The sequence below is a fragment of the Pinus tabuliformis genome, chromosome 4_2 (genome assembly GCF_031772625.1).
Source record: "Pinus tabuliformis cultivar Carrire ecotype Pingquan chromosome 4_2, CPIR1, whole genome shotgun sequence".
Taxonomy (NCBI): domain Eukaryota; kingdom Viridiplantae; phylum Streptophyta; class Pinopsida; order Pinales; family Pinaceae; genus Pinus; species Pinus tabuliformis.
In genome coordinates, this window is record NC_142304.1 from 219,867,979 (window position 1) to 219,873,978 (window position 6,000).

Here is a 6,000-nt window from a genome sequence, read left to right on the forward strand (position 1 = left end):
CATCCAAAATGAGGTTCACCTTTGGGAATGTATCATTGGAAAATGTATTCAGGGTGGCAAGAAAATTCGAAATTAAAATTATGGCAACAAGGAGTCCTACCTCTCACAACTATAAACATGGAAGTGTTGCCACTCCTAGCTTACCACAACCTACAAGGTTGAAACCACAACAATTAGAGGAAAAAAGAGCAAAAGGGATTTGTTACAATTGTGATAGTGAATACACTAAAGGTCATAAATGTGCTTAGAAGAAATTATTTTACATATATTGTGAAGAGGAGGAAGAAAAGGAACAAGAAACACCAAAAGAAGAAGATATAAACCAAGAACCAACCCCAGGCACTGAAAAAGAAGAAATGAATCCAACCATATCGTGTAATGCATTAGCACGAATTACCGCTCCTCAAACTCTCAAAAGAGAAGGATATACCAAGAAGAAAAAGGTAATAGTGATAATTGATTCAGGTAGTACTAAAATTTTGTTCATTGTCATATAGCCAAGGATTTGAATTTCTTTCTATATCCAGCACCTAAGCTTCAAGTGATGGTTGAGAATGGAGGAACTATAAATTTCCTGGGGAAATTCCATAATATCAATCTAGCCATGGTGGAATATGTATTGAATAACCCAATACTTTCTCTTCCAATGGATGGTGCAGATATTGTATTAGGATTCCAATGGTTATAATCTTTGGGGATGATAACGTTTAATTTTCAAGAAATTTTCTTGATTTTTTTCTTAGAAGGAAAGGAAATTGAACTAAGGGGTGTCATAGGGAAACCTGGGAAGATAATAATCTCTAATGGAATGAAAAATATTTTGAAGAATGAACAATGAGACCTAATTGCATAATTATGTCCACTATATGTTTAAACATCTAAGTCATCCATTTCTCCAAATCTCTAAATATTCCTTGACAAACATTCCAAGGTATTTGAGACTCCCAAAGGTATCCCACCTATTCACAATCATGATCATGAGATTCACTTGATTCTAGTAAGTGTTGCTCCAAATATTAGACCTTATAGATATACTTATATCCAAAAGAGTGAAATTGAACATATGGTTACAGAAATGTTAGAGGCAGGTATAACTCTACCTAGGCAAAGTGTTAGGATATTCCGACACATAGGAAATAGTTAAGTATAACTTGGTCTAGTATAGAGTTAGGTAAAGTGTGTTTCTTTACTATGTACATTTTGTAACTTACAATCCGACGGTCACGATATGTAGTGATCTGACGGTTCATTCTCTCCTCGGTATTATCAACACTTGATCTGTGGCTTAACACCCGATTGGTCCATGATCTCTATTTAAAGAGCATGGAGGGTCATTTGTAGGTTAACCGTTCATGAGAGAAGCTTATGTAAATTTTCATTCTTTTATTAATAAATTGCCTGAAGTGGCCGCATTGGCTCAGGTCGTGGACTGTTTCCCTCTTTGAGGGTTTTAACCACGTCAAAAGTACTGGTGTATTGATCTGCGATCTGCTTGTGAGCGGTGTCCTTTGGTGTTCTGTCTGAGGAACTTACCCTGTAAATTCCTACATGGTTTCAGAGCTATTTGAGGGTCGCGTCCGTTGGTGATCCAAATCTGAAGCCGGTAGAACTGCATCCGACTACCATTTCCTAGATCTATTGTTTCTGACTGCTTTCGGGCTGAGATGACTACTCTGTTGTGTTGGGAGCATCTGTTCCAGTGAGGAACCCCTTTCGTTTCATGTGAAAAGGTTTCCGGTAGCCCTAGCTGCGTCATTTTTAAGATCTGGAGGTATACAGTGTTTATTTGCAGTTTACAGTTATTTTCTCTCTGTTTATTTCGGTTTCGGTTTATTTAGGCTTTTTTATTACCTGTTCTGTCTGAGGAACTTACCCTATAAATTCCTACATGGTATCAGAGCTATTTGAGAGTCGCGTCCATTGGTGATCCAAATCTGAAGCCGGTAGAACTGCATCTGACTACCATTTCCTAGATCTACTGTTTCTGACTACTTTCGGGCCGAGAAGACTGCTATGTTGTGTTGGGAGCATCTGTTCCAGTGAGGAACCCCTTTCGTTTCACGCGAAAAGGTTTCTGGTAGCCTAGTTGCGTCATTTTTAAGATCTAAAGGTATACAGTGTTTATTTGCAGTTTACAGTTATTTTCTCTCTGTTTATTTCGGTTTCGGTTTATTTAGCCTTTTTTATTACCGGATCTATACCTTTCATTTCTGTGTATGCTCTTTGACCCGCGACTCTATGTGATCTGGGCAAATCAGAAACAGAAAGGAAGGATTTTTCTCATGCGTATGCTCTTTTCCGCTGCACCTTAGTGTGATCTCGGAAAATCAGAAACATTGAGGAAAATATTTAGTTTCCGGCTAAAGCTAACTTCGAGCCGCAAGGTTCGTTTTTTTTGTATGTAGGGAAAAAGAGCTTTCTCAAAGCAAGCACGCAACCAAAGCTTCCCTCTCTCTCTCTCTCTCTCTCTCTCTCTCTCTCTCTCTCTCTTGGTTCAAAGCTAATTTATGAGAGTAGAGGTCTTGAGTTCAAGTCTCCCTTTTGTGGGGGCGGATTTTTCATTTCCACACATTCCCGCACTTCGTCAGCATCTTCATCAAATTTTCTTCAAAAAGCCATAACTTCTTCATCCGGAAGCCGTTTTCAGAACCGTTTTTTTTGAAACAGCCTAATTTTTCGAGATCTTTCCATTGGAACACTTAGTTTCAACATCTATAGCTTCAATTTTTGTTAAAATTGAAAGTCCATGCCAAGTTATTCTTGACAGCACCAACTACTTCCAATGGTGGTCTTACATTGTGGATTTACTTAGAAGTAAAGGTCTCTACAGAATAGCCACAAGCCAAGAAACCAAACCGAAAGATGAAGATAAGGCAGCTAAATGGGAAAATAGGCAAGATCAAGCACATGGGTTGATAGGGATGTCTGTTTCTCCAGATCTTAGATTCCATATTGTAGAACTTGATACTCTTGATGAATCATTGAAACATATTACTAAAGTTTTTGGAATAAAAAATGAACTTAGAGCCCATCAACTTGAAAATGAGTTGCTTACATTGGACCCCAATAATTTTTCTTGCATTGAAGATATTTTGTCCAAGTTCAAGACCCTTAGACTTCTCTTGGAAGGTGTTAAGGTTAAGAAAGAAGATAGTAACCTTATCTATTCCATTCTTACTAAGTTGGGACCAGCCTACTCTGTGTTTGTTTCAACCTTCCATTCTACAAGAGAAGCCTTCATTTCTCAAGGACAAGACTACAAGTCCCCTTCCTTTGATTCTTTTTGTGATTCTTTAATAAGAGAACAAGAAAAACTCTTACAACTTGGTCTTCTTAATCTTGGAAACTCTTCCAAGAAAGCGTTAGCCGCCCAACAGCAACCAAATCCAAAGAATCCTAAGAAGTTGTATCCTAAAAGGAATGGTCCTAAACCAAACAAGGGTCCTAAGCAATTTCTGCCTCAAAATGAAAAATCATTTCAACAAAATGATAAGACAAATAAAAACAAAGGGAAGAAGACTGATAGACATTGCAACTTTTGTAATCGAGATGGCCACTTAGAATCCAAATGCTTTAAGAAGATGGAAGCCTTGAAAATAGCAATGAAGAAGCATAACATCCATTTGGAGCACTCTTCAACTTCAACTTCATCTTCAGGAATGGCACTTTCTGCATGTGGTTGTCAAGCATCTCGGTCTGGCTATGCACTAAATGTATCTTCTTCTTCTCATTCTCATGAGTGGCTCATTGATTCTGGAGCTTCTTATCACATGGCCAAAAACAAAGCCATGTTTTCTTCTTTAAATGATTGTAACACCAAAAATATATATGTTGGTGATGATAGATCTCTTAGTGTTGTAGGGACTTGAACTGTCCATATAGACAATGGTCAGTTTAATGATGTATTATGTGTTCCAACCTTATCCTACAACCTTCTATCTGTATATCAGATAACTCATTCAAGTGAAGGTAAAATCGTTGAATTTTCACCTCATGATGTTGTAATTAAGGACCTAAGAGATCCTAGACAGATTTTAGCTACTGGCATTGCTGATGATTCTACAAGGTTGTATAAGTTTCACAACTTTGGGTCATCAAATCTTCCCTCAGTATTTGTTGCTCATAACGATGAAGTGAGCAAACTTTGGCATGAGCGATTTGGTCACTTAAACTATCGCTCTCTTCAGAATCTATGTAAAGAAAATATGGTGACAGGTCTTCCAATGGTATCTTGCAGAGATGGTGTTTTTTCCGAATGTGTACTCGGAAAACATCATCGGGACAGTTTTGAAAAACGTGCCTCTTGGCACGCCTCAGCCCCCTTACAGCTCGTGCATAGTGATTTATGTGGTCCATTTCCAGTTGTTTCATTCTCTGGCTGCAAGTATTTCTTAACTTTCATTGATGATTTCTCCAGATGCACTTGGGTATACTTCTTAAAACTCAAGAGTGAAGTATTTAACATGTTCTTGGCCTTTAAGGCCTTTGTTGAAAAACAATATGGACATCAAATTCTTAAGCTAAGATCTGATAATGGCGGAGAATATGTTAACAACAAATTCATCAACTTTTGCACTGAGAATGGAATTCAAATGCAACATATTGTTCCATATACTCCACAACAAAATGGTGTAGCTGAAAGGAAGAATCGCACCTTAAAGGAATTGGCTAATTGTATGCTTAAATCTAAAGGACTTAGTCTTAATTATTGGGCAGAAGCAATTAACTGTGCAAATTACATAATAAATTGCACGCCTACTAAGGTTTTAAAGAATATCACTCCAGAAGAAGCATGGAGCTCAATTAAACCAGATGTAAGTCACTTTCGTGTTTCTGGAAGTGAAGCATGGGCCCATATTCCAGATGAGAAACATAAAGCTTTAGAACCTAAGAGTGAAAAATGTATTTTTTCAAAGGTTATAGACTTATTCCACTTAAGTCCAAAACTATTATCATTAGAAGAGATGTAAAGTTTGCTGAAAATATATCGGACTGCGAGCCTAGTTCAGCGGATGTGCCACCACTCCCTATCTCTTCTACTTTTGAAAATATTTCTTCTTCAGATGATGAAAGCGAGGATGAAAATCCCCCCCACCTTCTCAGGATCCTCCTTCAGCTCCTCAGCTTCCAAAATGGGTTCGTGCTACTTGAGATGCAGCAGGTGATCTTGCCGGTGATCCTACAGATCAGCGACGTACACGTTCTTAGTTTGATAGAGCCTCTTCTTTACTGGCTCAAGCTTCAGTGAATTATGATCCTGACACCTTTGCAGAAGCTTCAGGCCATCCAGATTGGGAAGCAGCTATGAATGAAGAATATCATTCATTATTGGCAAATGATACATGGGATCTTGTTCCTCTACCAAAGGGACGAAAACTTGTAAGATGCAAATGGGTTTACAGAACCAAGTATGGACCAGATGGGAAAGTTGATAAACATAAAGCTCGTCGTGTTTCTAAAGGTTTTTCACAAGTTGAAGGCATTGACTACACTGAAACCTTCTCCCCTGTTGCCAAAATGAACTCTGTCCGCCTTGTTCTTTCCCTTGCTGCCTCTTTCAAATGGGAAGTCCATCAGATGGGTGTTAAATCCGCCTTCTTGCATGGGGACTTGCATGAAGAAATCTATATGGAACAACCTATTAGCTTTATACAAACAGACTCCAGCCTTGTATGTCGGCTTAATAAATCCCTTTATGGTCTCAAGCAAGCTCCTCGAGCTTGGTATGCCAAAATGGATAACTTTCTTTTAGAAAATGGCTTTTCTAGGTGTCATTCTGACAATACTGTCTACACCAAGAAAGTGGGCAAGTCTCTTATCATTCTTGTTCTTTATGTTGATGATCTTATCCTGACTGGTAGTGATCCCAACCGTATAAACCATGTGAATACTAGCCTTAAAAGGAAGTTTGAAATGACAGACTTAGGACACTTACATTATTTTCTTGGTCTTCAAGTCTTGCAATCCAAGGAAGGTATTTCCCTTTCCCAGTCCAAGTAT